Consider the following 16936-nt stretch of genomic DNA (forward strand, 5'->3'; position numbering starts at 1 on the left):
TCTACAGTCATTCACGTTTTTACTAAAACAATTTTTTGGTTACACCATCATTTGATTCAATAACAATGCTTTACAATGCAGTGTTCCTCTTAGTGAGTTTTTTTTCTTTCAGGTTTCTTCTATTTGGCAAGGCCTTTGAGCATTTTCAATCCAGTTGTATCTATTTTAGAATAGTAAACAAGCAAAATGATCATTACATAGTCAGAATAATCCCTTCTAGGCTAATAATTGAGCTGTATGTGTTGCCAGGAATGTAACACTGAATTCTAATTATGGTCTTATTTTATGCCTGCTCAGTCCCAACAATTACTTATATGTAGAGACCCACTGCTCCTCATGGGGCCCAAAGCCCAAAAGAAGAAGAACTGTTGTTTGGATTAGAGGCTACGATTAAGACTAAGGCGTGAACTGAGTTTAGGTTAGGTAAAGGTCAGGTCATGATTGTCCAATAAAGTATATTTAAAAAAACAGATAACAGATTGGATGCTCACATGTGCATAAGAAATTAAAGAAAACATAAATAACTATTGATTGTACACAAATGATCTTAAAAGCAATAAAATTGGTGAGGAAACAAATGGTAAAAGGAAGAGCAAACTAAAACATGACTGAACAAATTCCATTAAGAACAATTATGTAAAAGGGTTTGAGATTGGCTTCATAAAAGAAAGACAATCCAAAATAAGATGCTATAAATGCAAAGAGTGAAGGTAAAAGGTTTCAGTACTTTTGAACTAAAGCATCTCTGATTTTGGAGAAACTGAAAAAATGCTGCATACTGCATACTGCATACTGCATACTGCGTCTGAATGCCAGTGGGCTCGTCTATTTTTTGATAATTCAATGCGAGGCTTTTTGGTAGTTTATTTTACATTTTAAAACCATCTGCTGGTCATTTCTTTCAAGAAGAAATAAAAAAATAGAAGGTTTCAGGACAACCATGCCAAAAATAGCTTTAGTGTTTGTTTTAGTGGTCCTCTCCTGTACTTTCTTGGTTTGATATTCCTGCTACTTCAGCTATTTCAGGTAGAATGCAGGATTGAGCAAAAGTATTGAGTCAGACCTAAACTTCTTATATTTTGCTAGGAGAAAGTGGTTAAAATGATTAAACGATGTGCAAAATGGAGCAAGATTCTTACTCAGAAAAGTTTGTGCACAAATGCAAAAAAATATACTCTCATCATGCAAAAGTTTATTTGCCTGTTTTATTTAAATACAATACAGTGTTGGAACAATGGACCAGCTTTATAACTTATATTTAACACACCTGTAACAACTGTTCAGCGAAACCTTTACTCTAATATTGGCACAGAGCATTTCATACTTCATTACACCCAAATTAACTATGAGCAATAAACAATTCATGGATGAACTGAAATGCTAGGCTAATCTCAAAAGCTTTTGTTATGCTTTTGAGATTAAAGGTGTAATCTCAAAAGATTATGCTATGCTCAATTGTATGTTGGCATAGGCTAAAATGTGCTAGCTCTGTCTAAACACAAGGAAATTAAGTCAATTTTATGAAAAGTCATGTTGTCTTTGTAGTATGTTGGTTCCTTATAATGAAATGAAAGTTTATATACTGTGTGTAGTGGCATGAAAAGTGTAAAATTCCCAGTTTGTTTCAACATGCTGTATCGCTTTTGACCTCATGTCACTATATGGTTTTATTTGATTTCCATATTTAGGCTTCATCTGATTATTTAAGACTCAATGTTTAATGCTTTATGTGGGCCATCAAGTGGTTCAGAAATTAGCAGTTAAAAGTAGGTTGGACTGCCATCATTTGGAGACATTCAAAGCATTTATTTGACTTATTATTATTAAGTCCTTATGCATCTACATAACATGGGCTGTCATAAGTACGATTATTATTGGGTCAATGTCAGTGAAATATAAGTAGAACTTGCATAAATTTCATGGCAGGAAGACATAGATTTCATTATTGAGAAAACAATATTTTTAATTGCAACTAATGATAGTAAATATGAGCATTCAGCAAAACCAAGAAACAAGTTTTTTTGTTTGTTTTTTTACCTGGAAATGAAGAACTAGCATTAGTTTGACTCATAAGCATAAAGAAACTGAATGATCAAAGTAATGACCAATAAAGTATTTCACTCTCGAATATTTTGGTAATGGAGAAATTGGAAGGCAATAGAATCAGGATCCACTCAGGATGATAAGTTGCTCACTCTTGGGTGAAAACCTTTGAATTAACTCGAATCTGGAAGCAGATATATTCACAGAAAATCCTCCAAGGTCCTTAAAAAACACCAAACCTAATTTTATGATACTTAAAACAAGAACATTGTCACTGTAACTATATCGACCTTGTGAGAATCAAATTTATAATCACTGCACAAAACAGAATACTCATTTAAAAGTTTAACACAATCATGAATAATAATCAAAGGTACAAAAGCAATCACAAAATGTATTTTTTTTGTGATTGTATCTAGTTTTCTCATTTACAAAAAAATCTGTCTGAATAACATGAATTTTAACAGCACTATTTAGATTCAAGGTCTCAGCTCTGCTCACACTGCATGATAACATTAGCATTATCTTTCCTACTTGAAATGGAGACTTATTAAGGTGAAAATAAAGGGTTAAAAAATATCACATCTATGAGGGTTGTACAATGCAACACGAGGCAGATACACAATGCTGGAGGGGATTATAATAATTACTATCAGTTTTTTAAGAACATGCTTTGTATTAATCCTGAGATAGTTTGTAGTGGTAGGCCTACCAGTTTCCTTCTTTTCTTCATTTGTCTTATTTTTAGGAACTTGTGTAGCAATTAGAATCAACTAAGCAGCATGGGAAATCTTTTTTATTAAGTGAGGGAAATTATAAGAGATCCTGATTTTTCACTATACGTTATGTGAGAAATTTCCTTAGAAATGTAACTTTTTTTTTGTATTTTTTGCATTTTCTCCATACAAACCTGCATACATACATCAAATAGTGTATAACTTTTGCCACCATTTGTAGAGATCTGCCAATTGTCTCTAGCTTCACTCAGTTCTCTTCCCCTATCTTTTTGTTCAGGCATGACCTTAAAAAAATACATCAAAATCCTTCTCTCTGTCACCTTGTGAGCTGTTGTGTGTTGGTCCCTCTCCAAATCTTTCTCATGAGCCTCTCCTTTCATCTTTCACTTTCAAAGGCTTTTGTCTCTTGTGAGACTGAAATGACAACATTCTCCAGTGTCTTTCATATGCAATGAACGAGGAAGGAAGAAATGCATAATCCTTTTTCCACCTTTGGTGTCTGCTGTCTGTCTGTAGCCTCTCTTATGTGATTTAAAAGGCGAGCTGAAGTGACACAGAAATGCTATGACAATCAAATACCATAAGCTGTTCACTGATGATAAAGAAACTACAAGGGATCAAAACAATTGACATGTACTTGTGTTAAGGCTGTCTAAACGATACCAGGAAAGCAAGTGAAGAAGTGCTTCCTGGACTCAGTGGGAATTGTATTTAATTACCAAACAAAAAACTCAATGGCATAAAAAAAGAACAGAAAAAAGGGTTACTTTGAAGCGCAAGTAGTGATGTTTTATTTTATGACTATTGACAGAAAGTAATAATGATTCTTTTCTCCTTTAATAACATTTCTAAAACTACTGTTTAGTTGGAAACCGACAACTACAAAATATTACAATTTTGTTTATTTATAAATATCCTTCAGAAAACTGAAAAAAAGTCAATCAAATTGAGATACACTTAAAATGTGACGTTTGCGCTACTAAGCAATCTCGCCACATAATTTGGGACCACCGGTAAAGATGTGTAAAGAGCTCGAAACTGTATAATTTTTTTATTGCAGTCTCCATAAGTTCATATTTCTTACAGACTAACTCAATTTCAGAATGGAAAAAGGCAGGAGAACATATTAACCAAACACATCTGTATAGATCTTAACTAGTCAATTAGTCTTTGTTTGTTAAGGTGTATTTACACCAGGAAAGTCCTTTGGAGAAAAAACTCTGGAGAAAAACAAACTTAGAAGTCCTACTAAAGTCTTTTCTGTTGTGCACATTTGTGCTTCTACTACAACTGCAACACCATTTCAAATGTCAAGAGTATATTATACCATACTTGCTTTGCAGTGGAATTTCTAATTTCGGAAACACACGCTGAGCTGAATGAAAAAGATGCTCTCTGTGCTCTTACCCACATCATGCTGGCAAAGGCATCAATAAGCAGAAAACAGATCATATTTCAGTACAACCAATACATGCTGCACTATTGTTAGCAACACTGAAGGGTTCATTTTCACTAAGATGCCCAGCAACTGTGGCATGTGAAGTCCAAAAAGGCTTATGTTTTCAGTGGTTGGTCCGGATCGAGGCCAGTCTGTAAATACACCAGAAGGGAACTGCACCAGTTGGTTGAGAAGGGGTCCGAGGTCACCTCAAAAAGTGGGTCTTGGTCCGGTTTTTTGGTCTGCACCAGGTTTCACTTGAGTGTACTCACACATAAGGGCAATGATCTTCACACACAAGCAAATCACATCAACAAAAAAAGGTAATGTTTGCTTTTGGTTTCACTTTGATTTTTGATAAAAGAAAAACATATATATATATACATCTTAATTTCTTAATCTGTGAAATATTTTATCCTCAAATGTAAAGTACTGAAAAATGTAGTAAGTACCTTGAAATTAAGTTGTGTTAACTGTGTTGTGTTAACATTTTTACTTCCCAATAAACATACACTATTAGGATGTTATGCTTTAGGGTGGATCTGACCTATAACTGTCAAAGCAGTTTGCTCTTACACCAGCTGGCCTTTGCACATTACTTTACAGGGAGCCATGAAATGAGTGCGTCGCTTGTAAATATTGTTCATTACCTTTAAGGGATTTGTTGGACGAGTGCCCAGTTACATATGAACATTTTAAGCTTTCATGAGTTCAAGCACAGCTTGAGACACAAAGGAAGCCCTGCTTTGGTCATCTTGAAATCTTCAGAACCCGGAGACTTTATGATCAAGTGAGATTGATCATAGCAAAACAAATATTTATGAAAAATAGACAAATAATTTGTGCAATACCTGTATCTGTAATTATTTATTGTAATTTATACTTTTACAAATAGGAAATTGAGAAACAGAATATGAGTGAGTAATACATTTAATCTGACTATGAAGTTAACAAAACACTGTGAAAACTTTCCACATGCACTGCATCTTATATAGTGAGATCGATGTAAATTTTCTTGTACCAGATTTGTGGAGAAAATTTGTTTTTGAATCATTCAAACATGTTTAAAGGAAATATCAGGTACTTAAGAAAAAGGGGGAGACGGTTAAGACATCCTCTATTGATCGCGCTACCTTTAGGTCAAATTGAAAAACCTTAGACGTGGTGAAATGGGAGGTCAGACTGAAGGTGTTATCTTTGCTACATCTCTGTTCCAGGACATCTGATTTTGATGCTATCAGTTCCAAGAATAGCCTGGTCAGGAGATGATACAAAAGGTCCTCTTCGTTAGGAGAGAGCCTGCCACAGTGAAAGACAGCTCTGTCTGTTTTCTACTGCTGAGATGTAACAGAGAAAAAAAAGCAGAAATATAATAAAATCCAACCGCTGAGGCTGCAGCTATAAATAAAATGAAGGTCCCCTAAAGAATAGTTGCTTCCAATCATTTTTTAGTGCTCTTTCTGCCATAGTAATATTGTCATGCATTGTTTGCATCATGCTTTACAATTATGTGTGCAATGTGTGGATAATCCTTGGCAAGACATAATTCTAAACAAAAACAAAACAGAAAAACATTTTAAAAAGTCCTTCACCTCAGAGACAAACAGAAATGTTTGGCTGCTTCCAGCAGACCTCAAAACTATTTAGATTTAAGAACAGTAAAGTTTACCTGTCTATATGTTGGAGACTTATTTTCCGTAGCATTGCTTTATTATGTTTTTCCATCTGACACAAGTCAAATCGCTGGGACATAAGCAACATAATCACACAAGCTACAGTATTATTTCCACAACACAATATCTAAAGACTATGCTTAGCTGTGATACATGTTTGCATAGTCTTTCCAAATATTTGTTCAAATTTAATTCATAGTACCAATAAAAAGTGCATACATGTAATCAAATACAGCAGACATGACAATGCAGTTGTGTATTTGTGTGCTGCAGTTTTAGATGTCCACCATCCCCTGATCCTGCTGCAATAATCAGCACTGGCACAGGCGGGCAGACTATAATCCCCATTGATTAGAAACCTAAGATCAAAGGCTTCCACTGCTGTCGCTCTCACCTCTCCTCTCAGTTCAACGCAGACTTGTCTCTTTCCCTACCTTCCCTCTCTCCATTTATCTTGATCTTTGCTCACTTTTTGGAAATGTGTTTATAAATAACTTAAAAGAAAAAAAAACTGAACTGTTTAAAGAAAAAACACATTTGACAAGGTGGCCATTTTTTCATGATTTTTGTTTTGTTTTGTTTTTAACAAAAAATACAGTATGTGCTTGCAGCATTAACAGAGTAGAATAGAAATATCCTTTCTTGTCATTCAGTGGGTTAAATTCAGGAATACCAGAAACAAAGTGAGAGACAAATTTAAGCTGTTAGCCTGATGATGTACTTGCAACAAGCTGATCCACCCCAACACTCATGTTTTGTGCTGTGTCATGGCAGAAAGAGTGTACATGTCGATACCATCTAAAGTACTCTACACCAAATCAATTCAAGAATGGCTGGTAATGATGACAGGCAAGAGCTTGAATACCTCATTCGCTTGTACTTAATCAGTTGTGTGAACATTTTTCACATTCTCCTTTAGTTACAAGTGTAAGTAAGCAGTAAAAATATGACAAGTTCAAAGGTGTACAATGATTGTGGTTTGCAGCTAATGATGCCATTTAATAAATACATTTAAATATGCCACAATATATTTAATACACTACACAATAAATAAACAAGTGCCATCTGGTGTTCAAACAGTGTGAGTGTGAGGTTATTTTTAGACTAGGGTGGGGAATTCTGCACAGCTTTTTAATTTAAAATGGTCCAGGACAAATTCATTTAACACAACCAAGATACTTTTGTAAGTAGTTTTGTAGCTGAAGGAAGCTTTTTGTCAGATGTATGGCCAGCAAGTCAGAGCTTCAGAGCAGTGTAACCTGTAAGGTCTTTTTAATCTATATTACAAAGACTTTAAATCAATGAGGTATATATATACAGTATATATTCTAATTTTTATATTTAAAATAAGTGAAAATATAATTTCTCTGCTTTTAACTACGGCCATTTATTTAAAATTAAATCCAAATCTACTGATAATCAGAAACAGTAAACACCATTCACTTAATTGTGGAAGATTAACGGATTTAAGACGAGGACTTATTCTGTTAGCGGACTGTTTCCTTCTATTTAACAACAAGAGGAGTAAGAAAACAGTTTAACCAGAAGAAAGATTGACACTGATTCAACAGCTATTTTGTTTTCTGTCCTTCCTCTTGACTCACCATTATCTTTAATTACCATCCCTCACTCTGCTACTACTGACAGCCTCTAATTATTCCATTACAACAGTAGAGAAGTTTATCCCCTAAACTGTTAACCTGCTTTACTGTTGTTTATATCTCCAGAAAACAAATCTCTAATCAAATCAGAAGTCAAATTAAGATGTAATTACTGTTTTCTAGGATTATATGTTAAAGACCAAAACACTCATAAACTATGCTTGGTTTCTATAAAAAAAATATATTTTACAGACACAGAAATAAATCTAAAACCTCTAGTGAAAACAGCTATATCAGATGAATGTTTCAGTTTGATAGGAACAGTTTACAGAAGCTTCGATGCCACAAAACTGTTAGATCAGCACTACAGAGAGACAAACATAAACTTTTAAATAAACCTTAAAGAAATTTCTAAAGTGGACCATTTTTCTATAAAATATACAACATGCCAGTAAAACAAATCATTGCACTCTGGTATAAGCCACTGAGCTATAAATTAAATGACTGCATTAACATTAAACAGAGAGGTGATTAATATTCACATGGCAATACCATTTGTCCTGTCTGACTGTATGATAAACAGTCAGACTCTACACCATAGGCATCTGATGTTAATCCTCTTAATAGAAAAAAATAACATATTTAATCTCATTATCCATAAAAATACTCATAAAAAAAAAAAACATGCTTTGAACTTTCGTGCCTGGGACTTCTGATAATCTCTGATTAGAACTTGAAATCTGTGTGAATTATCTTCCTCATCCAGCATGTAATCATAACAGGTTTTGGGTCTATTTTGTCAGATCCAGGAGCTGAAAATTTAATTAACAGATTAAGATTACCAAGCTGCTTCACCCATGAGTAATTAAGAAAGGTAATGAATCACACTCCCAGTGCAGAAAGAGCAAATGAAACACAGTGATTGATTTCTTACAAGAAGCACCATGTAACAAACTAAAACAGTTCAGAGATTTCTTTAACAAGGGAATTGGCTAACTATGCTATAACAAGTCAGCTGACTCTCCTGAAAATTAGCATAAATCATTAACCCTAAAGCAGCTGCTGTTGGAATTCTGCAGATTCTTTAAGTATGTTGAGTTTTAATTGTCACAAAATAATGTGGGCTGAGGATGTAGGCTTTTTTTATTTGTCAGTTACAAATATAGAAAGCCTTTGTGTATAGCCCTACACGCCCATCTGCCAGCCTTCTTGTTTTGTGCAGCCACACAAACATTTAAAATATACCTACAGTCCAGAATGTATGTAATGAAGCCAGATAAGTAGGTCATAAAAAGACATAACCTCTCATTCTCACTGTATGACATTAAATAGGGTTTTTTTTTGTTCTAGATCAGGCAAAAGTAACAATATATTAAATGTTTGGTAATAAACAATAAGAAATATTTTTAATAGAATTTTTATTGCGTTCTTCAAGTTCAGACAGGAGCATAGACAACCCCTTTTGTCTTCTACTAAATCAACAATTGAGTATTCTGTGTTATAGTTAAGGAATTTCTAAAAAGAGAGGAAAAAAAGAGAGTGATTGAATTTCTGATCAGAATGGTAACTGGTTTATTATCTGTGATCAGTAACAAATGGAGCGGAAGTAGTGAGAAAGTGACTCTCTCTTTGGCATTTCTCTCCAAGTGTTTTTTTAGAAGTGCATGTAATAATCGAAATAAACTAGCCACAAATGCAAAATCTGATATTTATTCTGTATTGTAGATTCTTATTTTGTCAAACAAAGAGGTTGCTACTGTGTGTGTCTAGACATCCGCTAAGAGAACAGTTGTGCAGAAATGTTTTAGTTGCCTTGCCCTCAGTGACTGTGGAAATGGGTTCTTCTAAAACACTGTTATCAAGTCACATAAGAGAAATAATAAAGTGATTTGCAACTGAAGGGGATGAAAGCAAAATTTAATTAAAAAAAATAATTCTTCATTAAAGGATTTAGATGGAAAATAAATTTCTCCTGTATGAGGGGAACTGCTGAATTGGTTTTGAGGGTTTTCTGATGTTAAAATTGAGGTGACACGGTCTAGAGATTTTCACATTTTAAGTGCTTTAAACACTTCACCCCATTAGGGAATTTCTTTTTTACCCCCATTTGATTCAATAGATATATATTTTGTAAGTGTGCATAATAACAGTCCAATACATCCAAATCAGCAATATTATGTGCGTATGGTCTTATACATTTTAAGAACCGGTTTCCTAACACGTATTATATTTTGCGGACCCACTGCTCCTATTGGTTATAGGTTAGGTTTAGCACTAAAAGAGACAGAGAGAGAGACCCTGCTACAGTGTCTATACATGTAGGCGTGCATGTGTGTGTGCAAAATACCTTTATTTCCGTGGGAACCTTGTTATCTTGTGACTAAGCTCCTTCTGTGCCTGCACCTTTCCAAGACAAAGGGATATTACATAAGAATGATAGAAATTACATATTTGCACTGCTCTCTGCCTGATTTAAGAGTAAAACGCATAATAGAAATTATGTGAATTTAAATATTGAGGTTAAGGTTACAAGCTCTGTCTCCATTCCCTCATCTTTTAAAGGCAAATACATTGAAAAGGCTCACAAACAGGAAAAAAAGAAGAGTTCACAGAGGCCTACACATCTACACCCCACCCTGCTGATAGAAAAAGAGCACACAGAGGTTCCACTTTCAGCACAGAAAACAGGAAAAGTGCTCATTTGTTTTCTTCATCTCATGTACTGCTGGGGATTTGTGTTGCAACACGCCTCTCGAGGTGCTCTCACTGAAAAACAACCGAAAAAAAAAAGAAATAGTGCCCACGCAAATACAAAAGAAAGCCCCGTCTGTTCACCACTGTTCTGCTCATGTCCAGTAAGATACAGAGACAAGCTTTGCTCTTATGAGCTCTGAGGTTAATTATTTAAAAAGAAAATTCATTTAATTACCAAATTCATTTAATTTTTTCCAAGAAAGAAATCTGATTGAATCAACAAAAGGGTAAGCTCTGTTCTTAGTGCTTCAAACACTGAGAACAGAGTGTTGGATTTCTCTGAGAATAACAAAGAAACAAAGCAAGCAAGTCAAAATCAACAATACAAACTGTAAAATAGGGGGGAATGAAAACTGTGAAAAATTATGTAAGTATCTTGGAGGTAACAAAAAAGCAGAATCAAATATCCAACTCATAAAGCATGTGGGGACTGCCTAGTTTACAGCGGTTTAGATTTACAGAATTAGAGATTAAAGACATGGATGGTATAAACTCTTACTGATAAACCTCTAAAGGAAATTGAACAAATGACAATGTAATGTTTCTTCAATCTAGTGCAGAGTTGGCTTGCAACTATAATTGAACAACACACTTTTTAATAGTTTAGATCATTTACTTGAAAGCTTCATTAAAACTGAAAAGGTTTTCAAAAGTAATAAGTTGGTATGCAGGGACAGTTGTAAGTATATATTTTTAAAGCTTTTAGACATGTCAGTTGTTGAAGAAAAGCTGAAAGATGCCACATACTAATTAAAATGTGTGCAGTACAGTTACAAAAACTTCAAATTGCGCTGAAATTATTAACAGAAATGTACTTTTAGAAAGCATTGTCTATAAGAAGGCTGCAGAGAGATAGCGTTGGTAGCACTGCTACCACTGCTGCTTGCCAGAAGAAAATCCCGGCCTCCGGTCTTTCTTTCGTGTACTCTGGGACACGAAAGAGTCCTTAAATATGACCCCGCCTCTGGTCCAATAATAGGCACCTCTTCTCTTGTCACAGTTGTTAAAGTTCATTGGTTTGCTAGCCTTGACCACACTTTTCTTGTAAAATCCTCAGATTTCCCACAAAAGGTTGTGGTCCTTTTAGAAACTTAATGTTAGCCAGTTATAGCCCTTCCAAAACCAGTTTCAATTTATTTTGGAGCACCCAATTGTGTCCAATTTTCAACTATCTGACACAAACTGTCACCATGAAATGAAAGGAAATTGGTTTGGACATTGGTTCATTGAAATCTTGAACCTGTCATGAACTGAAAGCTGCTAAAACACCAGCATCGTCGTCCACAGAGACCTGCCTGAGAGAGGACAGACTAAGAAAGAAGCTAAATTGTTTAGGCAGTGGGTGACACTGACAAGTCAAATGCCTCCTGGTGAAATGTTTAGATCAGGAAAAAAATTGAGCTGTGAAGCCACAATGGTAGAGACATGCTTGGAACAGAGAAGGCAATGCTTCAAACGTTTTAAAAAAGTAACAGTTATCAAGCATGCTGGTGGTTTTATTGTCAGTAGTGCACTGTATAAATTATAAATGATGTACAATAAACACAAACTTAATTATTAAAATAATTATTGCAGTGGCATGTTTTCATTCCAATCAAGAAAAGGCTCAAATAATTTTTAAAGCGCCAAATTCAAGCCTATTATGAGTGTAAGTAAATTTCAGACCACAACTGCACTCAGTCATACACACAGCCACTTTTACTGTATTTGCAGTCCTACTGTGAGAATACAGTTACATGTGGACCGCTTCTTCCTCTGAGTGCTTTGTAGCTGTGGAAGCAACACAGAGGGAGACTTTTGAATGTGAATCTTATTATTCTCCTGCTGTTTATTTGCAGGACCAGGAGCAGATGAAGAACACCATTATTGCAAAAGGCAGGTGCATGAATAAAAAATATAAGCAACAGAAAGAAATGCACATATTTTTTTTCTGTGTCTTAAGTACAACAAAGCAATAGCACCAATCCAAAGGCAGAAAGGTGGACTGAATGTGTTCTTGACTGAGGTGCAGATATCATGAAGCAAAACATGAAATAAAAACTATGGTCAGAATTTGAAAAATAAACAATTTGAGAGTTATTTCTCACAAAGAAATGAGATAAATTCAATATAAATCTGAAACTCAGTGTAAATAGCCACCTGGCAAAACTGTCATGTTTACATAGCCATTGGGTCATGGAGAGTTGGGTGGACAAGCAGTTATATGGATAAATATAAAATTAAAACATAGGTTTTATCTGAACATGCTACTTTACATTATCTATTTATAAAACTATAATAAAATATTTTTGAAAAATGAACTAATATTTAAAATATCTAAGATTTTGATGGTTCTAAATAATTTGCATTATTTTCAAAATATACTGATATTTAAACATGTTAGTGATTCCTTACTGAGAAGAAGAAACTGAAAACATTAAGGTGCAACATTCATTAATGGTCAAAAATTCACAGCAAATGCAACTGGATGCATCAGAGTACACCATAGGGTAATTTTGCAGTATATTGAATTTAATATTAAAGAGTTAGATGTAATGTAAATGTTATTTTTGCACTTCTGTACAGGATCAAACACAAAAGACCTGAAGTCCTCAGATGTTGTTCATGGTCAGTGAAAACACAGAGAACAAAGAACTTCTTAATGCATTTTACTGTCTCTAGCCTTAAATCTCAAAGTACCAAAGCCACCCGAGCCACTACATAAATCATATTGGCTTATTGAATTTAAAATATATGAAATATCACGGATGATAGATAGTTGGTATTTAGGCAAGATGGCACATGGCCATTCTTGTCTGTGTGTGTGTCGGGGTGTGTGTGTGTGTGAACTACAGAAAAAGCAAAAAAAGTGAGAAAGAGATTGAAAGACAGTCACTCCATCACTAGCTCAAACACACAGACATGTTACTGTACTCTACAGCATGTTTGGACTTTATAGGAATCCGCCTCTAACCGTGATTTTTTTTTTTTTTTAACAGTAGACGATCCTATTTCTTGTTGATGCAGCAGATGGATTACCTCCCACCAGTCATTTATCAACTGCCATACCAAAACCTGCCTTTGCCCTCTTTGAGCCAGTGAAAAATTGGTTCCAAGCCCTCTTTTTCCACCAGAAAATAAAAATCATTTAGTGTGTCGTCAAATGGGTCTCAATGCGTCGTCCACTGGAGCAATTGAGCAGAAAAAGGTTTTATTTCATTGTCTGTTCCAAGGCACAAAGTGAGGAGGTGCAGATGGCAAAAGGCAGGAAGAAAACAGAAACTTGCTGTGATTATTAGTGTAAAGTGAACATAATAGAAAAACGTTCTTAGTTTCCTTTAATCCCATCAACTGGAGTCATAGATGTTTCAAACACAATTTATCACACAGCAAAATGGTTACAAGAGTTCAAAAAATGTCCCTTCTAGGACTACCATTATAAAAGTCCGCATGAGCATCTTTTTACATTTTTGGATGCTGCAGAGTCATTATTAGGAGCACTCCAATGTTCTTTACATCTATAAAATCCTTATAAGTCCTCCTTTCCAAGTTTGTATGCCATTTATCAATAATAACTGATTAAAAATAGAAAATTTGCAAAACAATAACAAGAACTCCATCCGTTTATAATTTTTTTGACATATTTTTGTAAATATGAAGAGTTTCCTAACTTTATTTACCAAAGTTCCCAATACAAAAAAGTTGCACACAAGCCTTCTAAACCAAACACAATTTATTTGGAGTTTTTTCAAAGCTTCGTTTCAAAGTTACAGCCAATTTTCTAAAAACAATAAAACGAGGGAAAATAAAAAAAATGCTTTTATCAGTGCAATCAGAAAAAAGAAGTGCAGAAGATACATTGCACATTGTACATCAACAATAAAATACAAACATTTAAATGAAAGTGTGTCAGTCTTTGTGTATTCACATGAGAAAATGTCTGTCCACATGACAAAATGTCATGATGAGAGCAAGGACTTTATTTTTTAGCATGCCCACTGGAGCTGTGGAAGTCCCCTGAAGTCATGTGACATTTCATGAAATCTCGTAGTATTTCATTCTGTCAACGTCAGAACAACACAGGAAGTGATTGGCCAGACCCGAGCTGATCTACAAATATAGGGATGGATGCCACATCATGTTTGTGGACCCATCCTTTTTACTATAAATCTGTGAACTCGTCTGCGCGCGCACAGCAACTCGGGGGGGATGTTTAGGGTCGGAAAAGGAAGCGCAATAGACCCTTTTCACATGACGTCACACAACTTCCGTTTTGACTCGAAGCTGTGTATCCTTAGTTCCGGTGTACATAGTAAGTAATGATAAAGTTGTCTATTTCATATATATATATATATATATATATATATATATATATATATATATATAGAGAGAGAGAGAGAGAGAGAGAGATGTATAAATCTGACAGCATATGTTGATCAGACAGATCACCGGAGCATGGAGTTTACACAGTCTCTAAAACATTTGCCTAAAATCAGATTTGAAGATATATCACGATTTGCAAACCAGTTCTCTCTGACAAAAAAAAATCTAAATTAGACAAAGGCTACAAATTCTTCACCGAACAATACCTGTTTGACTATGAAGGTAGGTATTTTTGTTTTGCGTAACCGTTAGCTTAGCATTAGTGAATTTTGTTAGCTAGCTAACTACGTGACATAACTGTTCCTTAACCAGAACTTTTTACTGTTTTTGAACTATAACGTTTTAGGCTCTAATCTTGATCAGATTATTAAATTATAGACTGGAGTTGCCACTCATCCCATAAAATAGGGATTTGTTTGTTATAAGCAGAGATGTCCGGTGCCGCCGCTGCTTTGTAATGCCTTTAATCGGACCACTTTTTCGGTAACGAATAATCTAACGAGTTCGTATTTCAAATCCAGTAATCAGATTAAAGTTATTTATCCAAATCATTGCACATTAATATTTTCTTGAGTATTTATTTTTATTCCTTCTTTGCGTCTTTGGGAGAGACTCTGTGACAGTTAGCAGTGACAGAAACATGAACAGTGCATGGAGATGCGCATTTTGTTGCTGGAAAAACAGAAATATCGTCAAGCCCAACTGTTATTTGTGGCTTTTGTCTTGTTTTCATTTTCCATTAATACAGAAAATGAACCTCTAAACGTTACATCACTGACAGGCGGCGGTGTATATGTTTCCTAACTGTGGCTAAAGCTGCTGCTAGCTGGTTTACTCATGATCGGAAGCTGGTTCCTTTGAATACAGTTGGAGAATGGTAAATTGACAATGACTTATAACGGTTATCTAGCACGTAAACACTGTTTTATAAAACACAGAAAGTGAACCTCTAAACGTTACAGCGCTGACAGAGAGTATATTTTTCCTAAATGTGGCTAAAGCTGCTGCTAGGTGGTTTACTCTCCGATCGGAGGCTGTTTATTTTATACACAGATAGAGAATGGTGAATTTACAATGATTAGTAACAGCTATCTAACACTTAAATGCTGTTATTATTAAACTTACCTTTTATTATATCCTTAAGATTATGAGAATGCGGGAAGTTTTCAGCTTGGTTCCCAAGGCAAAATCACACCGGAAGTAAAGATACCCAGTTTTGAGTTATGGCGGCCATTGTCTGACGTCACTGTGAAAAGGGTCTATTCTTACAGTTTAATATGCAAAAAAAAAAATTGCTCTACCTTACGTGGTTCGAATTCTACCGGCATTTGAAAAATATGTATGCATCTCAGATCGCCGGCGATCTGGTAGCCCGAATCGGGTTAAATACCAAGCCCTGAAGACACTCTTAAAGTTAATGATTCAAAGAATTTCCTAAACTTAAAAAATTCTATATAAAACAATTCAATGTTCTTCCTGGCTTCTCACCGGGTACTTTGACTTCCTCCCACAGTTCAAAAACATGTCTGCAAGGTTTATTGGTCTCTCTAAATTGTCCTTAGGATCTGTCTTTCAAACCTGACTTCTAGTTTGAGTTTGACTTTATTGAACATAGTGTAATAAGAGAATAAAAGTTATATACAAACAAAATAAATGTAAAACAAAGGCAAACAAAAAAATTAAAAACTATAGTAAAGTAATATTTACACATTTATAGAAGTGGGTAGATGGGTGTAAAAAACTTATTTTCACACCCATCCCTCTTACATCTCTAGCATCATCCAATAAGTTATCATTCATGTTAACTTGGTTTTAACAGTCTTAGTATTTTCTATATCCATATCTATAACTAGTAGAGTGCATTCATAGTCGAATGCCTGTTTAAGCAAGCATAATTTTTAGCATGTTTGAAAGACAGCATACATAATGCTCATCAGGTCTGAGTAAGTTAACAAAATCCAGGGAGGGAGCCTCCTTTCTGAAAGACTGCCCTAGGGCAGCTGTGGCTACAATAAAATAGCTTGCCATCATCAGTGTGTGAATATGTGAATGAATGGGAATGGCTGATTTCATTATAAAGCGTCTTTGAGGGTCCTGAAAAGTGCTGTATATGTCTGAAGTCATTTCATTCATCCTCCAATTGATAAGCTTCTCACATCTACCTCTGTAGTTCACAGAGACAGCTAAGTCTTTCTCTGAAGGATGCACTGAGGTGAGGGCTGAAGGTCTGGCAGTGGAAAATCCAGGTGGATGATTGGGATTGCGAAAGGAGCGTGAGAGAGACAAATGCAGCAGTTCTCAATCCACTTCCTATTGACTCTCATTGCA

General features: G+C 35.0%; 1 protein-coding gene across 6 annotated transcripts in view; it reads right to left on the reverse strand.

Moving 5' to 3' along the window:
* The window catches only part of tnr (tenascin R), a 177460-nt gene that overhangs the window by 91662 nt on the left and 68862 nt on the right, over nt 1–16936 (reverse strand). For 3 of the 6 annotated variants that reach the window (XM_023335633.1, XM_023335637.1, XM_023335631.1), the window contains one exon: nt 9840–9895. The exons of 2 other annotated variants lie outside the window; for them this stretch is intronic. The gene's annotated coding sequence lies outside the window, so the exon portion shown is untranslated. The remainder of the gene's footprint in view (nt 1–9839; nt 9896–16936) is intronic. One more of the 6 variants, XM_023335634.1, reaches the window with a different exon arrangement.

The sequence above is a fragment of the Xiphophorus maculatus genome, chromosome 6 (genome assembly GCF_002775205.1).
Source record: "Xiphophorus maculatus strain JP 163 A chromosome 6, X_maculatus-5.0-male, whole genome shotgun sequence".
Classification (NCBI taxonomy): domain Eukaryota; kingdom Metazoa; phylum Chordata; class Actinopteri; order Cyprinodontiformes; family Poeciliidae; genus Xiphophorus; species Xiphophorus maculatus.